The 24,656-nt window shown below is 39.9% G+C and overlaps 1 long non-coding RNA gene across 1 annotated transcript in view; it reads left to right on the forward strand.

Moving 5' to 3' along the window:
* LOC104153058 (uncharacterized) overlaps nucleotides 1-24,656 on the forward strand; it is a 184,512-nt gene that overhangs the window by 116,210 nt on the left and 43,646 nt on the right. The window contains exons 8-10 of the long non-coding RNA XR_011139028.1: nucleotides 6,129-6,228; nucleotides 11,072-11,147; nucleotides 14,320-14,422. This is a non-coding gene — a long non-coding RNA (uncharacterized lncRNA). The remainder of the gene's footprint in view (nucleotides 1-6,128; nucleotides 6,229-11,071; nucleotides 11,148-14,319; nucleotides 14,423-24,656) is intronic.

The following is a 24,656-nucleotide window of genomic DNA, read 5'->3' on the forward strand; positions in this document are numbered from 1 at the left end:
CGTCAGTTTTACTCGGACGTGCATCCACCTAAGATGATGGGTACCTTCCATGCTCTCTTTCTTCCTGTGTATAGTATAGAAACAGTGGTATCATAGACTCATTTCTGAGCATGTCCAAAGATTGATTCCTCTGAATTCATTCAGTGCAATCCCATTTGACAATCTACAAACTTAATCAATAGAGTTACACATTGATAATTACTCATTAGAAAGGCTCTGTCTACATTGAGATATGCACATACCAATTTGTCATTTCATTTTCACGCATGCCAGAGAAATACATTTACCTTTCTGACACATCATGTTCACAGACAAGGTTAATACTAATTTAATTCACTTTAACAGTAATCTAAATGAAATGCCTCCAAGAAGACGAAGAATCAGGGAGACTTCTGATGAAATCCAGTCAGATTCCTGCTGTTTCAGCAACATAACGTTATTAAAAGATAGATAGTTTGCATAGTTAGATATTGCTTTTAGTTATCCATACTGTTACTTTGTGGGGAATGTTGCTTCCCTTTACTGGGCTAACATTTTTGGGGCAACCTACAAAGGTTTGAATTACAAACTTTGATCTGGTAGGCAGCATGTACACCCACCTGATCAGGAAGGGATACATATAGACATGTTTATATATATTTAGCTTTCAGGAAGTGATATCTCTCCCTGTCATGGAGAAGTGGGTGGTATCAGGAAGCTTAGGTACCATGCTCTATAGGAGTGTGGTAGGGAACAGTTTTCCCTGGTTCACTAGGAATCTGCATCCAGACCCATGACTGTTCATCAGGGTGGAGAAGGATCAGGATATCCATCACCTAGAAAATGGAAAGAATTCATGATGAGGAAGGGATTGAATTCACTGTTTTCTGGTCCTTTGCTCTAGGGATGATGTCAGTGACTCTGCTGCCTTTCAGTGGGGAAGGTAAGCCACATGAAAGCCAGAGAGTGTCTGATGCAGAGATGCCCAGTGTGCTGCAGAGTCCAGGCATTCAATGAATGTGATATGAGATAACCAAGAGTTCAGTCAGTCTTAGAAAGTGACAAGCCAAGTAGAAACAATCGTGTTGCAGCAGTCTTTTAGCCATGGTAGCTTGAATGAAAAGAGCACACAGCTGAAGGTAAAAGTGAAGATCAGGAGTCCATCCTCTCACTCAAAGATTATCTTAGTCTCTGACAGAGCACTTTTCATTTGCAGTCTCTCTTGCTCTCTCTTTCCCTCTCAGCAACATATCCCAGTAATTAGCATGAACCCTATGGGACTGCAGACACTTTTTGCTCCGTTCTGAATAACAGCTGATAACTATAATGTGCCAGTCTAGTAATGATATGAGATCCTCTTCAGGGACTGTTAAGTAGCATCTCAGGATTGCACAGCATCAGGTTATTAAAACTGAACAAACAAACCCAACCGATTGAATCAAACTGCAGAAAGTAGGGTTTTCTCCGTTCTTCATGCATGTACATAACAGCATCATCAACGCTAATTGGAGATGTGCATGCGGATGTGACTGCAGAAGTGACTGCTGCATCTCTGTTAAGTTATTTATAATGTTGGAAAAATGGAAATCCTTGCAACTTTCACAGACAGAATATAGTGCTCATTCTCCTTAAACCAAGTTCAATGGTGAATTATTTATTTTGTGTGGTTTTGTCAAAGAAACAGTGGGCTTCAGTACAGCAAAGGGCCAGAGTTCCAGTGTAGAAACAGAATAATGTTTAAAGAATTATTGGTGTTAAACAACCCTAAAGCATATATAAATATTATACACAGCCGGCTTAGCAAATATACATGTAGATATGACTTATAATGAGTTCTGTGATTTACCACACATTTTCCGGACATGCACTGTCTTCTCCCTTCCTCTGTTAATTTGCTTGATTGGCCTGTTCTTTTCTCTGTGTAGAGAAATATCTGATCAATGTAACCTTAACCCTGGCTTTGTAGTTGAAACCCTCAGGCTTCAGATAGAAGCTTCTCTCTATCCTGAATACAGCTTCGTCTTGTCGTGCTGCAATGCTTCTTTCTTACTGTTCTTGTCCTACCGTGTTGCAGAGAATAATAACAGAAATAGAGGATACTTCTGATAGGAATGCAAATGTCCTACTGAGCCTGGTATCTTCCAAGCCTGAATGGCTCCAGTCTATAAATAGTGTACATAAAATAGATACTACTTTTAATTAAATGCTGCTCTGTCGTGAGATGTGTCTGTCAGGGTACAGCAAGGACACGCTGCTCTGCAGGGTGAAGGGAGCTGGAGCCAAGGCAGCAGTGAGGCCAGCATAGCAGGGCCACGAACAGTCTCAGGGCGGCCACCCTCCAGCCAGCCCCCAGGGAGGTGGGGAATATCCTCCGGCCCTGGCAGTGCCTTGCACGGAGGCTGTGAAAAGCCACCTGTAAAGCATGGCCTGCTCAGGGAGCTGGTAGGGCAGACAACCCAGTGACACGAAACTATCCTGCAGTTTACATATTCTTCAGGAAAAGTCCCCTGACTTTTTAATCTCATTCTGTGTGCTGCAGTTATAATATTTTAAAATATCCCATGCTTGATGCCTTTCTTTGAACAGTAATAAGTCATTCACTGGAACTGATAAAGGGGTAAAACACTAAACAGTTTTATTATATTTTTGTAATCCATCCTTCCTCTTTTTAATTTTCATATCACTGAGCAGCTAGAGCAGGCTCCCCCCAAACCCCAGCTAGCTGCACTGTGTTCAAGTTCCACCTCCGCAATGTGGACGACTTGGCTTGATTTTCCACTCCTTACCTCTTGAATTTATTAGGTCTCCTTTCTTTGAATACCACTGTGGTTTGGCCTTGCTTATCTACCAAAAACAGCATTGCTTGACTGGATGACCTTCAGTGGTATTGGCTGGCTCATTACCAAGATATAATCTAGTACCTTCCATGACTTGCATGGCGTGGAAAGTCATAGACATTTTAAATTTTGAAATAGTAATAGTGATGAGTCAATTATTACTGCTTGGAGCAAAGTCAGTTTTGCAAGGTCATTCCTAAGGGGAAAAATTAAGTTGTTTATTCGATGAGTGCATTTACATCTATCCCATATTCAGCTCAACTAAACATTTATTTTAATGGGTATATTACTGAACAACTGTGTTATTTTGAGTTCACCTTTTGTCCATCAAAATGTAGCTTTTGTAAAGAGATTAAAGGATAAACATTCTGAGATACATATCAATTGGATTTTTTGGGGAGAAAATGAGTAAGAACCTTTGACAGCTTTTTTGGGACCCAGCTCTAATTCATAATTGTTCATATGAAGGATAGTGTCTGTGGGAGGTTCGTGTTAAGAATATTAGATCGTTAGATGACATATAGTGTATTAAGTAGGTGCGCAGGGTCCATCAAGTATTGCATACAGTATTCATATATTTATGGTAAACTTTTTCATTGATCCGTCCATAGCACTTTTCAACATATTAAAAGAACTAACATTTTCCTTTGGGATTTCTCTAACCCTCTGCAGACATAACATGTTATATTTGCTGGCAAAAGAGGATGCAGGCAAGCGCAGGGCAAGGTTTGGGCTGTCTGAGAAACAAGAGGAATAAGAAAATATCCATCCCAGCCTATGTAAGCAATGTAGTACATTCATTCTCTAAGGCTAACTGGAAATGAGTTCTATCCATTTGTTTAATGAAGCCTCAAGAACAAAGAAATTTAAATGCAACCAATTAATTTAAAAACTCTATAATTAAAAGTATGATAACAGTGATCTAATTTGGGAGGGCATTAATCAATACATAAGGAGACCAGCCAGAGTGCAGTCAAAGATGCCATTGAAAAGTACTGAAGATACAAAAACCCCTGGGAATATCTCCAACAGAATTTGGATAATGCCTCATGATGTTGAAATTAGTGATGCTACTTTGTTTTTTTTTTTTTTGGAACTTAGAAAGATTAGTGTGTTGTTATCAACAAATTAGACTTTTAATAATAAATTAGGTTTTTGAATAACAAGTTCTAGGCTTGACTGCCATGTGGTCCTTGTGGGGTAAAGAGGAAGAAAGGTTTTCTTCACACAGGGAAAAAACTTTCTGTAACAGGCATGGACTACTGAAAAATTACCACGGAAGCTATACTTCTCCATCAAAATTATACCTTTTTTTTTGCAATTTATACAAAAATTATATTGAATATATTTGATGGATTGAGGTTAAGTGAATGTGGCATAAATATTTATACTACACATTCATATTATACATTTTTTATATAGTACATGAGCAGAATGTCCTGATAGAGCACATTTCACTAGAAGGTACTGTGAAGGGCTAAAAACTGCAGCCTTTTTCAAGTTTAAATGTTTTTATATCTCAGTCAAATGCGAATAGTGTATACTGTAATTGTTGTGGGGTTATGTAGAGGGCTTATTTTAGGGTTAAGGTAAAACGGAAGGCAAAGGTAGAAAGCCATTTCATTCTGAGGGGAACCTGCCACCTGAATTATGATTATCCTATGGCCAGTCTAGGTAGAGCTTCATTTTTGAAGTCTTGTGCTCTACAGCTAAATCATATCCCCAGGTAATATTAACTGTCCTTAGTTAAATTAATCAAATGTTGACCACCATGACTTGAAAATACGGTGGAGAAACTTTGGCAAAGAGAGAAGCAGATTGCATGTGAACGGAGAAATTCATCATAATGTCAGTGAATACCTAGGGAGTGAAGTTCAAGCTGATTTATTACAACAATGTTCTTCATTTTTAGTGGACACTGATAGGGCTTAGGCTAAAGCAATCTCATTGTGATCTTCACTCAAGCAGTGAGAGTGACACTGCTACTTCATAGGTGCATTTTTTATAGTTTTTGTACTGCTGCTAGGTAACATGCAGCTTATCTAGGCTGTCAGCCTTGCTGGTGTATACCTCACAGCATCCAGTGCTGTGAGACTGCAGCAGGAGCTACAGCACAGGGATGTCATGAGAATTTAAGCACTATAAAGCATGCGTCTGCTTACAGGATTATATTATATAGGCCAAATTGTGAGCAGACAGCCCCATGCATTCAGAAGTCTTGAGCCAGATCCCGTTGGATAATGGGCTTCACTCAGTGAAGTGTGAGATTTTCAACAACAATAAATGAAGATCTTTTTTTAGCTGCAAAATACCAAAAAGTCACAAAATGTGCAACAAAACCAAGAGAGTGGCAAAACAGTAGACATGCATAGACCGAAGCACGTTCCCAGTGGGAGAGGCTGAAGTCCTTGTAGTAGTGTGAAGGGGGAGTACTGAGCACACAACTGGCCTCAAAACGCGCTCAGGACCCAATAGTTACACCTTCTGCTTCATTTGTCTGCTTGCTCCTGTGACTCCCTCTCCACCTCCCCTGTTTGAAAGCATTGGTTCTTGTATAGATTTTAGTTGAACTCTATTACTTGCCGTAACTGCCTGCGACGGTTTGCGTGGAGGTTAATGCATCCCTGGGCCACAGAGGCTACTGTGGCTCTAATGCAGGAGGCGGAGGCTACAATTTCACAGATGAGGCTGAGGGTGCTTCTGCGCTCCCAGGCCTCTCGCTCTCTCCTTTTGCTGGCTCCCTGGTGGGGCCAGGGCAGGACATGCTCTGGCTCTGGCTGAGGCTGTGGCGGTTGCATGAAGTGATGGCGTGGGTTTGCACGAGATGGACAGGAGTCCCTGAGCTTCAGCTTGGCCATGAGCAGGGGCACTGGGCATGCAGAGGCAGGGAGCAGGGAGCAGGTCAGGCATGGCCACGGGGACAGGACGTTATGGAAGGAGCAGGGAGGGACTGAGATGTGGCTCCAGCTCACCTGTATGACCTGAGTGAGTTAGCGGGGGTAAGGTGCTGGGTGATTCAGACACTGGCTGATGTTTTGGTGGGAGTAGTAGACTACTTTGAAATTATGTTAACGCTTGGGCTTGTGGTTTAAGAAATAAACTAGTAAAAAATTTAGGAAGTACATCAGAGGGCGAATATGAATGGAAGGTATATTTCCAGTACTGTTTATGAAGAAAATGGAACAAATGGAATTAAATGGAGTAAATGGAATTAAGGGAATAAAACCTGAAGAGTTCCAAAGATGCTGGTTGCACTTGACTGAAAAGCGATAATCATCACCTTTTTTTTTTTCATTTTAACTTTTAATCGAGAGCCAGGGAGCTGATGGGAGCCAAGAGAGAAAGGGCCTGTGTCCTCAGCATCTCGGTGCGTGACTCCAGAGGATGAGAGATAGACTTCAACTGGTGGCAGGTGAGTGTCTGCTTCCTTCTGCACCCAGAGAACCTGCCTGGCAGCAGGCAGGAGCAGCAGCAAGCAAAACCCTTCTGTGCAGCTCTGTGATGTTTCACCCACACAAAGCCCCCTTCTATTAGAGTTTTCAGTTACTGTTTTTCTTTTTGATTAAAATATGCTCTTGGGAATACAGGCTATTTGTGCTGTGCTCTTAATAACCTTTCTACTGCATTGGCTGGGTGAAATGTCAGGACTGATAAATACGGTGAAGTGAACCCCCAAAAGACAGTCTTGGATACTGCATCATTATTTTCACCAGTAACGGTAGGGAGGCCAAGCCATTAGAGTATCGATTCACTATAATCTATATAAATATGTGTGCGTGAATATTTGCCCAATATTAGACATATCTGAAAATTTAGACTATCACACATTCTTTGCCTTAAGTAGGCATATTTGTAAGAACTCAAAATAGTAAGGATTTTTCTTACTGCTTAGATTTGTTCCTACTGCCATTGAAAGCATAGTATTTGCTAAATAAATAACCAGTTTGTCTCAGCACTTTGATTTTCATGTGTGCGTGGAAAGTAAATTTCTGCTGGTAACAAAGAGAAATATCTGTATAGTGGCCATTTTTATTAAATGTTGTCATTTAATATTTTTGCTGTTCTTTTCTTGGGGGGAAAATTGAAGGCAGAAAAAAATTGACGGGTGAATGAAAAACAAAGTGGGGAAAAGAAAAATAAATAACAGAACAGCATTAAGATTTAAAATAGAAAAATGACTGCCACTTACAGAAATAAGGGGAGCTTGTGCATACAAGGTGAGAATTCTGACTGGAATGATGAATTCATATCATGGTGTTACGTGTGTTTTAACTGTAAAGCTCCTGAGATTTATTTTGTTTTTGCTTTTGTGTAATGAAATTAAGTGGGTGTGAGCACTTGTTGGAGCTGACCTCCCTTTGTGTTATTTGATCAGTGTGCCAAAATCATTTCAGTGTGGCCACAACTTCAGGAAACTTGCATGATTTACCCATCTTCCTGATATGACTAAATCACTGAGAATAAGGTTTATGGAGGTTAAGCATCATTGTTTAATGCAACAGTCTGGTTCAAAAGTCTACAGTCTACTAAGTCTGATTTTTGACCCTGATAATATAGTGGATCCCTTAAAAGAGAATAAAACATTGGCAATATGATCTATTGGGAAAGGTGCATGGCTTCTTCAAAGAAAAGTCCTGTCTCAGTTGCCCACTGGAGTTCTAGGAGGGTGCCAACTGGCATCAAAAAGCACACGGGCGAAGGACTTCCTTGGGGGCATAATTTGGAGTTTCAAAAAACTGTCATTAAGGTTCCACACCAAAGGTTATTACAGAAACTGACTTGCCATGGGCTTAGAGGAGGGGGTAATTTATGGACTGAAACCTGGTAAAAGGACCAAAAGCAGATAGCAGGGCTTAAAGCTCGCTTTTCAGGGTGGAGGAGAGTCAGTAGTTGGGTGCCAATGGGACCAGTGCTAAAACCACGTTTATTCAGCATCTTCATCAGTGATGTGACACTGGGAGTGTGCCGTGCAATCTCCAAGGTTGCAGCTGATACTGAGCTCTCTCAGGTAGTCAGATGCCATGCAATTGGCAAGGAACTTAAGAAGTACCTCACAAAACTAAGTGCATGGGCAAAAAGGTAGCAAATGAGTATCAATGCAGATAAATTAGAGAATGCATTTAGGAATAAAATAATCTAACCATGCCTACTACATGACATTAAACTTAGAACTGGTACTTATGATTCAGGAAGGAGATCTCAGTTGTCACTGATAGTTCTGAATCTGACAGGTCTGATGAAATCATCAGCTCGACAGGCAGCAGCAGCCAAAATAAAAAGAAAAATGTTGCGCATTGTCAGGGAGGAGATTGAGAGGAGAAGATGGAGGGAGTCAAATTACTGTTATATAAAACCTTGATGTGCTCTCATCTTGAGTACAATGTATAGTTCTTATCTGCACATATCGAGAAAGACATATTGGAGCTGGTACAGAGGAGGGCAACAAAATGTTCAAAGGGATGGAGCAGGTACTTTACAAGGAGACACTAAAAAGTCTGAGACTGTTCAACATAGAGAGAAGGCTGGGGTCAAGGGGGATGTGATCAAGATTTGTAAAATCATAAAGGCAGTGGATAAGGCAAATACCGAAGTATTATTTACCAAAGTAACAGGACTTCAAGGTGTTTTAAGCTAGCTGGAGATTGGTTTAAAACAGATGAAAGAAAGTATGTCTTTACAACAGAGATTCGTGAACTTTTGGACTTGTTGCCATATCAAGTGGAGGCAGACGGTATCACCAGCTTCAGAAAGGAAGGATTTTTCAAGGTTAGCCCTACTCTTTTTTGGACAAAAGACACATTTTTAATGTCAGGCTGGCAACTATTTTAGAAAAACTCTGCATTGACTTTATAATGTTGTACTTTCTCAAGAAATAATACTTCCATGTTCTTTCTATCAGCAAAACTCTTCCCAGATGTTCTGTGAGATTTATGCTATCCCAGGCCACATCAAATTGCAGTTGGAAAAACAAGCCCCTTCTGGTTTTGAATGTAACCCAGAATCAAAACTTGAGGAGATTCAAAGCTTGAACTTTTCCCTCAACCTTGAATTTAGGGACAGGAGATGTTCCGATTCAAGGTTATGATTCAGACTAGTTTCCACCAAACTGCTTCCAGTAATTCTTAAAAATGTATTGCATGTAGTTAAACACAAAAATACTCATTTGAAACAGCTTTTACTCATTTGTTTTTTCCATTGGAAGAAGGAGAAACAATATGCAACCAAATGCACTGATGACATGGCAACCACAACATCAGCTAAGATTTATAACGCTCCCCTAGTCTTTCATAACAACGGTTTTCTCTTGCTCCTATTTGTGCTTACAACAAAACTCCCTAGGGCATCCACAACTACAGACCTGGGTCTTAAGCTGCTGGTAAAGTTGAGGCAACTGAAAAATAGATGTGACGGAAGACACTGAGGTGACTCTGAGAACATTTATTCGGGAGCTCGTTACAGTGCATGAGAAATGCTCAAATACATTTGTTTAAAAATGTAGGAAGTGGGCATAGAAAGGCTGGCGTCAGGGGCTAACTGGATCCTAGAAGATGATTTGAAGGAGGGGATAAGTTGTGGAGGGCTTTGGAAGTGAAAGCAAGGGTGTAATAAAGTGAAGGAAGCCATGGGATGTGTGTGAAGAGAGAGCGTGATACAGTCAAACCTATAAGCGAAGAGAAAGGACAGCAGCTTTCTAAAGAGGTGAGGCTGCATTTGTCAACGGCAGTGGAAGGAACGCTGCAGCGTTCGAGAGGGAAGATGAGCATTTTTGCTTTAAAGGGACGCTCTAAGAATTTTTAAGCATAAACTATTGACAATGTGCCTCAGGGCAGAGACCAGATCGGATACCTTAGAGCAAAACTCGAATGGAGGATGTCCTGTAGGTAGCAGATTCAACAACAAGGCTTGAGATGATCATTTCTGTAGTGACCAAGAAAGGTGATCTAAGGTGAGAAGGTGAGGTCAGGAAGTCTTTTTCAGTAAGGCTGAACCTGAACTGATATTTCATATGTGCGAGGAAATGTTAAGGACATCAACTGAAATTTCAGCTAGCAGGTTTTGGTTATATCCTGTTTAAATATGTTTGCTTTTGCCAAACTAAACGGTTCTAACATAATGGTGTGGACAGTGTTTTGTACAGCTCCTTAAATCCCAATCTTCCTGCCACTTGCTTTTAACTCTTCGCTGATGTACTGTTCACAATCCCATCTCTTCTGGGGGTTCTCAAGGCCTTCACACCTTGTTGATGGTACAACTCTGAAGAGCAGGTGTTAATGGTTTCCAGACAATTTTCAAAGTACCACAGAGTTCCTCGATAAAACAAACATTTAATGTACACAAAAAATATTGTGAACTGATACCCTGTAAATTGTATTTTGAATACCCTCGATAAGTTTTAAATAAAACTTATTAGACAGTACTTCTGTTTGTGTTCCTCATGCTGTCTCCTCCACTTTGTTGCTGTTATACATCCAAACATAAGGTTTTGAGCATATTTTATTACATACACAGAGGTACTCCCTTCTCATCTTGTTTCCAAGACAGTGCTTAAAATTTACAGCGTGGCCACAATAAGTGCTTGCAAATGTCATCTATGCTCAGAGTTTGAGAAGATTGTCCCTGCTGTAGCATTTCCTAGCTGCTAACTGGCCTGTCAGGAACTCTCTGGGGTGTCCAACCATTCTTCCAGCTATTCTTGTCAGCTGCTTGTGAAACAGAAGTCCAAAATGAAACTGCTAAAGGTCTGGGAGTTGGCCCTGCCAGCAGATATATCTTCTGGTTCTTCATCAGTGAGCCTCAGGGCCGTCCTTAACTTCTATCTTCATAAAAAAATTTCTCAGAGAGCAACTGTGTAGGACCTGCCAGATGGCTTTCCCACAATGGAAATTTTTTGCAAAGCTTCAGAAACAGTTACCAAACATCTGAGCATGTTTAGTGATGCCATATCCTATATCTATGCATTTCTGGGTAATCTAGCCAAGTTACTCTGTCCCACAGTTTTCAAATGTTTGGAGATCAAATTTAATTCTATATACCCTTCTCTGCATCACTTCCCTTCTTCTGAGCCAGAAAGAGTAAATGCAACAATACAGGCTATGTGACTTTTCCTCCAACTTTTCAAAATGCAAGGGGTTGATATCTCTCCTCCCCTCCAGCAGATCCAGGCCCACCGGTCTTCCACCATTATTTGAGTGTTCATGGATCTGAAGATTAATTTTAGTAAAGAAGGCAAGAAACATTTTCCTTTGCATTCACAGGTGGAATGTACCTGCCCTTGAGTGAGAAATCAGCTGTCTCTTCATGCTTTCCAGAACGTTCAGTCTCTCAATTCAGGTAAGCAAAGTTCACTTAGGCTCTCCCAGTGTGTGAAAAAATGGCAAGCCTACATCACACAAGTGATCTCTCAGTATTGTATTTAACAGAATCATCCTATATGGCCCAGAATGTATCTCAACTCTGTGCAATTAGTATTCAGTCCTTTCTCATTTAGCTTAGAGCACAGTATGAAAGAGCACAGTGTAAGTGGATGATTAAAAATATCTTTTCTTTGATTTCCAAACATACCTTCCCATTGGAATAATTCTGGAGCTACAGTGTCTTGGAAAAATACTCTTAGTTGAAACTACTTCATATTGGAGAGAGGCAGGATTGCTAATATAATGTTGTTTTCTGTTACTTTAAAGGCTGCCTACTTCCATTTCGATGTTCTAGCCCACATATGTTTTGCTTCTGCACCAGTGACATCTCAAAAGCTTCTGCTATCTTGAGAGCACATTTGGGACTTGGTTAAATTGATGCAGAGATAATAATAAATAATAATCATAATAAAGGGAATCTCCATATATGAACAGGCTAGAAACATTGTCTCAGTAGGGACTGTCATAGGCAACTTAGTTCTTTCATACAGATAACAAAGGGTTGTTGGAAAAAGGCACTTGCATTCGAGAACAGAGCTTCTTCATGGGGCACTATGGTAGAGCATTATTATATTCCTCTTGATCATTGTGTGTAGACAGTGTAAAGATAGTAGTCAGATAAATGGGGGTAGAATGCTTAGAATATTTTAAAATAACGTCAAGATAAAATATAATCAGAGAGGAAAAGTGCCTCTCTCTTTCAGGGCCTGAATCTCTGATGAACAATTCACTGTCATTCTGCCTCCCTCAGCCCCTTCTTGGTTTTAGGGGGGAAACGAAAAGGAGAGCCCTTGTTAACGTTGTTTTAAAAGCACATAACCTCAAAGTGACAGGATGAAGCTGTCATTTTTGCCTGCTTGCAGCCTCTTGTATTCTGCAGCGAGGATGGACGGTGCAAGGTGTGTGACAGGAAGAGGGACAGACCCTGTGCAGTGGATCACACAGGGGTGTGAGTGTATCTCTGCTTTTCACATACCTGTGCTAGTCCATTCTTCTTTTGTTCCCCCCAGATCAGGATGCAACTGGCAGGCAGCACTCAGGTGAAAGATCAGTGGTCAAGAAATGCTCAGATAAAGTTTTTTGTCTTCCAGAAAAGCCAACAGCAATGGCTCAGGAAGACTTTGTCTTTTCTGTCTGGTAAAGCTCCCTCACCTTTCTAGTTCATTTCCTTGCCTCCCATCACTGAGGTCTCCTCTTTATCATTTGTTCAGGTCCAGGCTTTCAGCCCTTCTCGCCACATCCGTTTAAAGTAACAGTTGTCAGATAACCTAGTTCTGCATTGAAGTGTGTAGGGAGCATTTTTTCCCCTCTTTTTATCTTGCTCTTTTCCTCCTGAAAAGAACGGGGGTGAGGTGGAGGGGCTATAGAGCTTGGACAGAGGACAAAAGGGTGGATAGAGCATGGAAAAATATTGAGGTTGCGTAGGACCATGGGCAGTTATTTGGAAAACGTGAGTCAGCATTATTAGGAAGGAAAACTGAGGCAGAAGTTATGTGACAATCTGATGCCAAATGGCTTTCTGAACCTTAGGTCTGTTGTAATCTGAGCTTAGCAATTACGACTTTAAAAGACTGGCTGGGGACATTATTTCCAGCTGTCTTGCCTCACGTCGCCTCAATGCTGAAAGCCTACAAAAGGCTGTGAGCCCACAAAACCCTAAGAATAATCTGAGTTTTTGTTAAATGATCTGAGCACTTGGGCATGAGAGGTGGATGTTCAGATAAAAGGATGAGCAGCTGTCTATATGCAATCATATAGCAAATTCACCCATATAGCTATCTGTCCATTTAGTTGGTCAGCGATAGAGTCTGCTTGGGATACTTACCTGTATGAACTGAAAAGACATGTGATGTTGGCAGACAAATTTACCTTTTCACTCAAGCCCTGAGATTGTCAGCAGAAACATAGTGCTTTTAAAAGAAATTGATCTTTTAGGAAAGCTGCCAACATAAGTGGCTCTATAAGTGGCATTTAAGATGGATTATTAGAGGTGTTTCTATTTGTAAATGTCTAGAAGGTATATTTATCATAATCTAGGAAGAGCCATAAACATGCACTAACAAATTAGTATGGGTCACAGGATGGTATATGGGCACTACATGCAATGTGTATCCTATCAAGAAATTGGCAGGAGAAAATATGAAGGTTGCAAAGCAATCATTCCCAGCTCAGTAAAACAGCTTCTCTAATTTCAGTGATATCCCCTGTTTCCTGTACTTTATAGTATCAGGCTTCAGTATTTTTCCTGAAAGCTTTGATCTTTTCTGCAGTACAAGTTGTACATTGCTTTTTGGAAGTCCAGCCAGCATTTTGCCCCCTATTCATTTTCCATGTTCTACATGACAAACCCTCTGACTTCTGCATTGTGCAAAACACTTTAAGCATGTGCATTAAGTGCATGTTTAAGGAGTTTATTTGGCAGGAATGAACTGAGGTGCACGGGCTGGTAAATAAATGCTTCAGAAGGTCAAGAGCTGTGCAGACATTTCCAGGTTTCCCTGATCAACCTCTCTATTTACCACTCCTTGCTCTATGTATTAGGGTGAAATTTACTCTTTGCGTAGTAAAAGCTCACTCGCTTCCAACACCCAATTTTAGAGATTTAAATTGAATGCACGTGGAACATAGACCTCCTGCTGAGTGTGAGTGCCACGGCTACTTTAATTCATAGCAAATAAGGCAGCTTTACTTTTGACAAGTGTGGTGTTTTAAAAGACCAAATTTCTAAGTGCAGTGGGAGAGAGCTTGGTGCTTTTTATCTTAGAAGAAAGAGAATTTACCCCTAGATGCATCATGCAAACCAACTGACTTCTGATAAGAAGTGTAACGAGACTCCAATAACTATCATCATATGTGGTTAATGGCAAATTATATACAATTAGCTCTTGAGACTAAAACGGCAAAGTGTGTACTTCTAGTTGCCTATCCTAACCAGCATGGCGACTATAGTCAGTAATCCAAAATCTTGACTGATACCAAGCAGGTGTGAAGTTAAGGGGAGGCACAAATATTCACACCTTCTTGACAGTAGGCTCAGTAATGCGTTTAAGTTTGAATTTACAAAATATGATCACTTCTTGGGTTTCCAGATTGAGATGCCTTTATCTTCCCTGGGATCTAAAAAAGGATAAGTAGTACGCTCACATAAATCTAACTGCAGGATTAAGGCATCTGTCCACAAGTAAAAAAAACGTAAGTGAGGCAGTTATTTTCCCAAGACAAGAAAATGCCATTTTTGGATATAATACTAAAATGGCTTGTGATATTCTGTGTTCTTTAGAATAACCCTAATATACCATACAGATCAAAGTATTGCAGTATATTTTGTCAACTTGCATGTATTCTGAATTTCTGAAATTGTATTTTCTCTTGTTCTTATTCAATGATGAATAAGAACATTGATGAATTCAATGTTCTTATTCATGATTTATTTTTCTCCCCAAGTAAATCAGTTTCTGTTCTATGGATTCATGGCAGGTATTCCATCTTGTTTTTCAATATGCTATGTCTAGAACAAATACCTAGTCAGTCATGGGTGTATAAAATATTAATCATACGTGTTTGAAGGTATGTTGCTATAGCAATTCCTTTAGAATTGCTAGAAGAAAGATTGGAATATAGCAGGCCAAGGATATGAGAACAGTAGGAATTACAAAGCTATAATGGCACTATTAACACATTACTGCATTGTAATGATATTATTTCCTAACTATTCTAGTCCCCAGCTGGCTAATTTTCAAGATAGAATTCTTCAGCAGGGATTTCATAAATGACTCCAACACAAAATATGCTTGCAATATGAAGAAGACATTAAGCAATTTGAAGAAAATATTTTTAAAAAGAGGCAAATGTGTAAAATATCTTCTGTTCAAGACTTACTAGATTCCCCCTGTTCCCTACTCCACTGTGATCCACCCTAAGGGGCCTAACATGACAGGGCTGAACTGAGGAGATTAGCAAGACTCTGCTTAAGAGAAATGCTGTGAGCTTACCATGCAAAGCTGCAGAGAAGGAAAGCTGGGAGAGCCAGCAGGAGAAGATATGGAAATGTAATTTCACCTTGTATTACGGATCTAACTGGAAAATGTTAAAACCAAAGCAGAAAAGACATTGTCTCTGGGAGGACTGTAATTATTTGGGGGAGAGAGGAGGCCGTAAGTTATGGTTCAATTAATGTCTGAAGAAAGCGCTATGGCAAATCAAACCGATAGGGAATATGGAATGAAGTATAGAGTGAAAGCACAGCTAGGCAGACATGGATACGTTTAGCCTCTATTAAGGCTGCTAATCCTCTGGGTGTATTAGTAGTGCCTTCACTGGGAGGAAGGTTAGGTTAGCCTCAGGTAATCCCTCTTTTAATATTTAACTTTTCAAAGCTGAAGGTTTCCTAATGTAGATGTTCGCATGGCATTGTAAAGCATTCTGAATTCCCTAGGATAGATCGAGTCTTGCTGTGTTGTGTGTTTTAAATATTAAAGCCCTAAGGCCCAGCTATCTTCCTATCACTTTTTCAACATATTCTTTAAAGAAAAGAAAAGAAAAAATCCCATAAACAAATGAATACTGCAGTAGACCTTTGGATTGGTTGCATTGATTTAGTGTCTGAATGGACAAGAAAAAACATTTATATTTGAATGGATGGGATCAAACAGTAAAGATCAGATAGAGCTAGCAATGCATCATGCGCATCCTTTCCCTTTAATTAAAGACAAACATGAGCCTTCAAGAAAAAGAAGCAGCAGTTCAAACAGGTATTAAGTTTAGCAGCAAGCAGCCTTTACAAAGATGGATCGTTTTCTCAGTGTTTTGTTGTATAGTACAGTGACATCATAAAAGAAGAGTGAGAAAAGGAAAACAGTAAAATTTAATCTGTTAATGCAAAAAGAAAGCACAAAGACACTGCTTTTGTTGAATCTATTTTCCAGGATGGAGGGACTTTTCAAAACGGGGGAAGGAATCAGACATGTTAAAAATAGGAGGGAGTTGCAAAGGACACACTTCCAATTTCGCTGTCCTTGGGAAATGTGTGAATAGAAGCTAAACAGACTGCTTAATTTAAACTGTGAGAGAGAGAAGTAAATTGGGAAAATACAAATACCTAGAGCATTTGGAAGTGAACAGTTGTGCTTACACACCATACCCTTCTGGTAAGCTGTAACTTGCACCCAGATTTCACTTTCCAGTTACCTAAGAGACAAAAGTCAAATACCTGAAAAATTAATTAGAGCTATCAGCAGCATAAGACTAGGCTGAACTGCAGGCCAAAGCTTTTCATCATTGTACAGTGCCAAGCTTGTGTGGAGAGCACTGTGATACCACAAATGTATGGCCTTTCTGTAAAGGAAAACCTCTCAGCATCCAAAAGGTATCAGCTATCCCATAATAATCTACGTAAGTGCCAAGTATAATTATTAATAAAATGGTTGAAATTAAGAAATGGAATTCTGCAAGCAGTCCTGGCTGGTGAAATGTCTCGTCAGGGTCTGCAGCATTCGGGAGGTGTGTGTGCACAGCATATGTGCATTTATGTAAGAATGATATGGGTGGCTGCATTATGGGTCTCATTACTGCTGTGTATATACATGAATAGTGAGTGCAGTGTCTATGGGTACTACTGACTCACACACACACACACACAAATATATATATATATATATATATATAAAGTAGATGTGAGCTGAGCTTTTCTAGTAATGTGTTCCTAACTATTTTTTTCCAAAATTTTGCTTAAAAATGTAAGCTTCTTAGATGAATTTTGTATAGAAAACAGAACCTGTACAAGCGGCTATTCCTACTATGCAATTACCTCTTTCTCTGAAAGTTAGTCCCAAATGTCTTGAGGATAAATCTTTTCCATTTTTATTAGAAGGCCATTTCCATTCATCAGGAAACGGATTTTTACTGATCTCCTGAATGCTCCTTTAAATCAAGTTTCCACTACTGTATCTAATCATTTTAAAGTAATACATACACACAAACAGAACGTACAGTTAAAATACAAAACACTGAGGAAGGCATCTAGCCAAAGCATACATCTACTGCATGTTGTTACTCTATTGGGTTTATGTTTTTCCATTGAGCTATATTGGACCCTTATGGATCAGCTATCTATTTACATTGCCCCTTCAAAGGCTTCACTCTGTAGGAACCCTCTGGAACTAATTGAGTTACTGTGAGAGAAAATCTGGTCCCATTGAAAGCTATGGGAATTTTACCACTGACTTCACAAAAGCCAGGATTTCACCTTATATATTTGTTCAAGAAAGAATTGAGCCCTTCAACCACAGTACACCCGTTCCTGCCCCTGTTCCACCACCGTGGGAGCTCAGAAACATTTGTGCTCGCTGTAACATGGAGGGAATGCTGCTTATTTACTTCTCTTCCTAGCTGATCTGAGTGTGTTAAGTGAGAGATGTGCCAGCCTGCCTCATCACAAATGGCCTTTTAATGAACTAGTCAAGGATTTAAATTATCCAAGAACCTGGGAAAAGCATTTTAAATTTAAGACCCTTTTAGGCAATTAAAACCTGACATGTTGCCATTGAAAACAGGCCAGGGAAAAAGTGATTCCACCTCTTGAGATTCACCACTTACGGAGAGAGATAATGGAATTTCAGGCACCCCAGGTACTGCAACTTTCAGAGGGTGCTCACATTTCAGCTTTATGAATTAATTCTGGCTGTGCTGCTGCTCGAGTTGATCCTCCAGGCATGAGAGAGTTTGGTCACTGAACAAACTGGATTACTGTATCTTGGGCCAGTGCCATTTCCAAATACTGGGGAGGAGGGGAGGGAGAGAGAGAAAGATTTCCAAGTCTTATGAGATGTGTTTCACTCGAGTAAATAGTTTTATTCCTGCATTTGTTTTTTAAAGATGTGATGTGATCTACTTATATTTCAGAGTAAATCGAGTTGAATATCTTAATATTCAATATATGGAGTGTTTCGGAACTAGCAAGGAATCTGCAATTAAGAATTTGCTAAATACTCTATCAATATTGTACTTTAAAAAAAATTTGCTGAGCTGCAGTGTTCTGCAGTAATGGAAAACGTCTACAGCCCTTCTACTTACCTTTTGTGTGGCACTGAAAGGCTAAAGCATTAAATAACTGCATTTACCAACTCAAACTACACAGTGAGGCCCTGAAAAATACTCATACAAACGTTCAGCAGCCGCTAAGAAGTCACACAGTCAACACCTAACCACAGACATCATTCATATACTCAAACTGTTCATAATCTACATTCTAGCACTACCCTTTAGCCACTGTCTTAATTGGCAATATATGATTTCAGTGCAGGACTCGCACTGAAGTGGTGTTAAATGTCCACCACTTGCTGCAATTGGGGGATTTTTGTGCTGTAGGAGGTTCTTGGACCCCTTGGCAGGGGAAGGGTTGCTTTGTATGAGCCCTTCTCATACAGACATGGGTAAAATAGACTGTCCTTGCCTCACAGAGGTTACGGTCTTAGCACCTTCATACTGAAGACTGTAATTCAATATGGGGTTTTTTTGTTTACCTCTGTCTATCTCTCACTCATGTGCTTGGTTTCTGTAAGCCTAAATAAAGCATACCTCCCTGTCTAATACCAATAATTTTCTTGCTCTTTTCTGATAGACTGTTTCCCTCAATATGATAACTACTGTTATCAATATTCAAAATGATACTAATGAAATCAGTATTCAAAAACTAGTTGATTTGGTCATTGCACTGTATGTCTTTTGGTGTGTAAAGGTTTCTTTCTTTTACCTCAGCATCGGCCTTCATTGAAGAGTGGTTTCCTATCGATGCCGGCGGTGGGCGGGGGGGGAATCCGCTCCTTTATTGAGTTCTTTCTTTCTGATATGGCCAGCTGGATCACGAAGTCCTTGAGGCAGTTCAGGAGTGAGGCGTTTGAGACTGCTGCCCACTTTTCTGAAATGCAGGAGCAGTCGCAAAGCTCTAGCACTGACTGCTCGATGCATAAGAGGATATTTTGTGGTAAGTGCCCTGCTGGCTCGGGAAGGGATCCTGCTCTTCATCAAACCAGCTGTTGCTGAGTCGGGGATCTTTTTGTAATCTATTAGCCTTCTGCCTTATAACTAAATCCTCATGCGTAGTTAAGATTAGTTAATGGAAAAATGTGAAGTGATATATTTTAGTAAGCGTGGCAACCTTTAGGGAGGTAAAGTAGCTCTGCTTTTGAATAACCTAGAGGAGCAGTGCCCTTCTTCCTTCACTGTCTAACACCACAGAGGGCAGTGGACTTTTCTTTTGTTTTTCTAATTATAAAATATCTTTTATGAGAAGTGCAATATTCATAGAGAAAGACACCCATAAAAACTAAATTCTTGATCATTTTTCAGAAACAGGCTGTTATTTGTAGCACATACATAGTCATGAAAGTGTGATGGTGGAAGAGGAATGAAGCTGGCTTATGAAATGCTTAATATGGAGGTTGGGAAGGTGGTGGGACTGGAGCAAGCAGGAAGGTGCGGGTGTGATGTGAGTCATGGTGCCTGTTCAAATGACGAAGTGTTTGACTCCAGATGATTAGGAAATTGTATGTTTTTAACTGCTTTCTCTTCTCATTCTCTGCTTTTTGTTGAATTGTGTTAAGTGCATTTTGTACACAGCAGTTATAACTCTCATGCAGGATAGTGTTTTTGTGCACTAAATGACCTTTGAGAATTGAAATGAGCAGTCTTACGAAATAATGAAAGGAGTTTAAATCATTAGTCAGTCTTTTTATGTCTTCTTTTGTTTGGGTCCAAAGGGTAAACTCACCTCCCTATTTCCAAAGCTTTTGCTACAGAACCATAGAAAATTATTAAAAAAAAAAAAAAGCACTCAGTGAAAGCACTTTGCATGTCATTTCCGAAGCATTTGAAAAATACCAGTACCACAGAATCACAGCAAACAGAGAGATGTGGAAACCTCTGAATTCTGTAACTTAATATTAATTTCTGCGCTACATTATTTTGTTTATTGAATTTTGTATAGGAGGGAAAAAAACTCCTTCCATGCACTGAAGCATTTATAAAGCTGTAAAGCCTAAAGCTACATTTCACCTAGATATTATGTCATTTTTGCTCTGGGTACAGAAATGGAGTATGTGCAGTTGGCCAAAAATGGCTGTAAATTGCCTTTGTATATTTTCATCTAGGCCACAAAAGCAAACTGCTGACCTTCAGTGCAATTTTGACCAGATGAAGGGCCCTTATCCCACAAGCCCATTCTCCTCTTTTTAAGCTAATGAATAACTGTGGGTCTACATTTGGGCATTTATAAATGTGTGAAGGATATTTCTGATTTTATGTAGGCTCTGTCTATTCCACTCTGGTTTTGAAAATCCACATCCTTAGAAGTGTTTGAATGCTAAGAAATTAAAATATATTCATGAATCTAAAACAGGAACACTGAAGCAGTCTTTAAATACAGTATCACAAATAAACTGGCTTCTAATGGAAGATTTCTCAGCGTTTCTGTTCCCGTTACAATTTTTACTCCAATGCAATGTTTCTGGGCAAGTCTTACTGCTCAGAGACCTGCTCATTCCAAACAGCAATGATAAGGTTTTATGAATCTGAAAACAAGTCAGTTTGAACTGAGTTAAATTTGCAGCAATGCCAGCACTTGGTCTCTGAATGTTAGCTCATGGGGAACAATGAACTTATCTTATTGCACTTCAAAATTAAATAATTAAAAACAATCCTTCTCCCCCTCTTTCCCCTCCCCCCCTCATTTCTTTACGGTTAATAATTATAATAACATACTCAGATGCAGGCAGTGTTATTATCTGATAATGCCTGAAATTTGAAATGGGCCTATTAGCCACCCGAGGCGAAACATAATTGCCCAGTTTCTGTGCACTATCAGATGGCAGATGATGTTGTTGAATGTTATTACTTAAGTATTTCAATTTTTCATATGGTGGAGAAATTAAATTTCAACTGTATAGTACAGCAAAACACTCTATATGGTTAACAGTACCAGTATTGCAACCTTTTGCAAAGAGTAACACCCTTTAATCCAGAGTGTTTTTGCTTTTGTACCAGAATCTTTGGTGAAACTGGTGCATTGACAATATAATTAGACCTGAAAAATGTTGTTGACAATAATGTATTGTAAATGTTACCTGCTACTGATCCTTCACTCTGTTCATCACAGATGAGGCACTTCCAAATAGCAATGATCCTGCGTCAGGTTTCCTAACTAGGTGAGACTTCTCTTTCATTCTTGTGCTATTTATTCATTTAAATACAGTAGTTACACACATCTAGCATTTGTCACTGTGAGTGAAATCCCTCCTCGACTGATACCAGTGATGAAAGTCCCACTGAATTTGCTAGAATAGGGATTCGGCTGTGTCTGTGCTCCAGAGTGTGCACAAAGTCACACAAGAGGAAGAGAGGATTCACTTTTTCACTCATAAAAAAATACAAATTTTTATTCACTCTAAATCCTGAGGTTCCAGATAACATCAGCCGCATGACCTTCAGCTAGGAAAAGGCTTAGCTGCTATTTACTAAAAGGGACTTGTGATTGCAATAATGTGGCAATAATCTTTTTCAGCTTTTTCAGTTTCTTTGGGAGAAATCCCTGTTGTTCCCAAGTCTGAGTTCTTTTTCATTCTACAAGTTCAGTAGCCTAAATTAGGTTCTCAGACACTGCTGCTTCTTTTTGCCCTGAGTACATTTGCAGGGATCTGGTTTAAAACTGTGGGGACCTCAGCAGAATGGGAGCCAGCTCAGGCTCTCTTAGCTGGTAGGTTCTGCAGGGCTAACAGGAATAAAACAGTGAGACTGATTTTGTTAATAAGGTCTGCTGGTGTGACTCAGAATGAATCTGTCACTTGCAGAAAAGGTCTGTCACTTGCAGAAAAGGAGGTGCAACCTGAACAACCACATGTTAGACCGAGACCTTTGGGGCTCCCCCAACAGTGGAACAAGTCCAGTAATGCTGTCTGGGTAGAAGACATCTTGGGGCTTAATACATCAGCCTCGCCTACAACAGCAAGAACAAAACATCCTTCAAAATAATCAGAACGTACTGGTACTTAGCATCTTTGTGCTGCTGCCTAAGGCAGACATGAAACAGTAGTTATTCTGCTGCATTGTAAGAATGCTACGCTTTCTTAGTCCAACTTTGTGCTAAGCTTCAGCTTTGAATTTCATAGCTTTTAATTAAAGTTATGGTCAGTTTGTCTATTATAAACCTTCCATATGCTGTGATTCCTCTCTGCAATGCCCCAGTTATGGAACTCATTCACAAGTGAAGGACTAAGTGTTGACTGGGGTTTAGTCTTCAAAATTAACTCTGCCATTTTTTTCCCCGGGCTCTTGATATTCTATGGGCTCACTCCTCTGACTTCAGATCTTCTGCGTCTCCCTTTCCTTGAAACAAAAAAGAAACCGAAACAGCTTTTCTGCAGGGCTATTTGAATGGATTTGTCTTGGATTAGCTCCTGTTACAATGCTTCATTTTCATATTAAAATGCTAACTGAAAAAATATGTTATTGTTGAATATAAAAATGCTTCATTTTATTCCTCTCTTCCTAGATTCTTTGGTGAACTGTTCTTCAGCCAGCCAGATACTTTAATCACACTTGTTGATGAATCCATAAATCAAAGGTTTGAGAAAGCCAGTGATCTTCAGCACCAGGTAGCAAAGCAAGCCCTGTGCTGACCTAAAACTGTGTTGCGTGTAACCACAGAGCTGCAGGACTTTGGCAAGTCTGGCTGTCTTTTAAGAGAGCTCAATAGGAACGCAAAAGAGGCAGGTGTCCTTGGGGCTTTGCAAGGGCTGCCTGCGGCAACAGTGAGGCTCATTCCAAAGAACTCATGAACGACGTTGTTCAAATGATGATGTTCAAAGAAAGCCTTGAAATAAAGTGGGGCGTCCTGTCTCTGCTTTTTTGCAAAGAGCAATTACTAAAACCATCATTAGGAACTCCTGAAAACAGAAATTCAAAACCAGACTATGGAGCAAGAGAACTGAATTATAAAGTAGCGTGAACCAATTAACTTCCTGCCTCTCCTCTACAGTAAAGGCTGATGTACAGAATCCTTGACTTCTACACAGCAGCAAGCAGGGAAGCAGCAGAGGGTTATACTACTGGCTCAGTATGCTGGAAGATACTCCTCTTGCTGTTGGGATGTGTGTACTTGATACACATAAGACTGTAAGTGAAATGTTTTTCCCGAATGATTCCTCAAATAGCGTTATTCAGGTGCAAGAAAAGGAGGTATTTGCCTTACAGTGTAGGGAGAAATGATCTACCACATCTCTGCATAATGATATTATACCTGGAAACTACTTTAAAATAAGGCAGACTTAAACCTAGGAGGACTGGGATAGGAGATGAAGGATGATGGAACCCTGCTGTATTTTGTCTCTTTTTAGTGGAATAGATTTGAGTTAAAACCCCATTGAATCAGGCAGGATAAGAGGAATTTGGGATCTGAACCAGGTTTCCAGATATAGAAAAATGCAATGTCTCTAGCAGGTCATGAACAATTTTATTGCTTTCTTCCTTCTTTGTGATTTATCTTTCCATACTTTTGGTGATTTCTAATGGTCAGAGCAGCTAAAGGGCAGCCTTGATGATGTTTTTGTCTTTACACACACCTTGGACCTGGGAGAGTAATTATAGTAGTCTCCAATCTCTGTAAACTCATAGATGTCACCCTCAAGCACAGGATACACAGGAGAGAAAAAGCTTTATTTACCCTTCAGCTCACTGCAAATCTGCATAATGCTGGGAGAAATCCTCAGCCTAATTCTCCTCCCAGGGCATCAGTAGAAACTGAGAGAATTTCACTGGAAGGCAATTCTTCCAGAAGATGTGGGAGGCAACCTGGATACTGCGTGTAACAGGTCTGCAAAGCGAACAGTCCCTGCTCACCTCTTTTCCCTGGATCTTGCTCCTACCCTATGCAAAGTTGATAAAACTGACGCTGTTCAGGATAAAGCTTACTTCATCTCAAAAGGAGAGTTTTAAAAATGAGAGTAGGACGACTTGCAAATTGTGGATAGATAAACAGATAGTAACTCAAAGTTAATTTTTAATGTTCAGCTTCTGATTGTTCGGGAGAGGGGGATAACAAGGCTACTCAAATATTCTGTCTGAACAGAGCATAAATGACTGTTCTTAGGCAAAGTTGCTGCCAAAACACCCAACTGCCCATCACAACACATCAAGCTCCCAGAATGGAAATCCTCTTGGCAAGGGCGTATGATAGTCCACAGACTTCAGTGTCAGAACTGGAAAAAAACAAAATAAGCAAGCAATAAAGCAAAAAAAAGGGAAAAATTATACTCATTGTAATTGAGTCAGCTTGTTGAGGGACATAAAAATCTAATCAATTGCTTTTGCATAACAATCAGTTGTCATGTTGGGCTCTAATTGAGCAGCCAGATGGAGCCTTGTAGTTGTAGACTGT

This window comes from Struthio camelus, chromosome 2 (genome assembly GCF_040807025.1).
Source record: "Struthio camelus isolate bStrCam1 chromosome 2, bStrCam1.hap1, whole genome shotgun sequence".
Taxonomy (NCBI): Eukaryota; Metazoa; Chordata; class Aves; order Struthioniformes; family Struthionidae; genus Struthio; species Struthio camelus.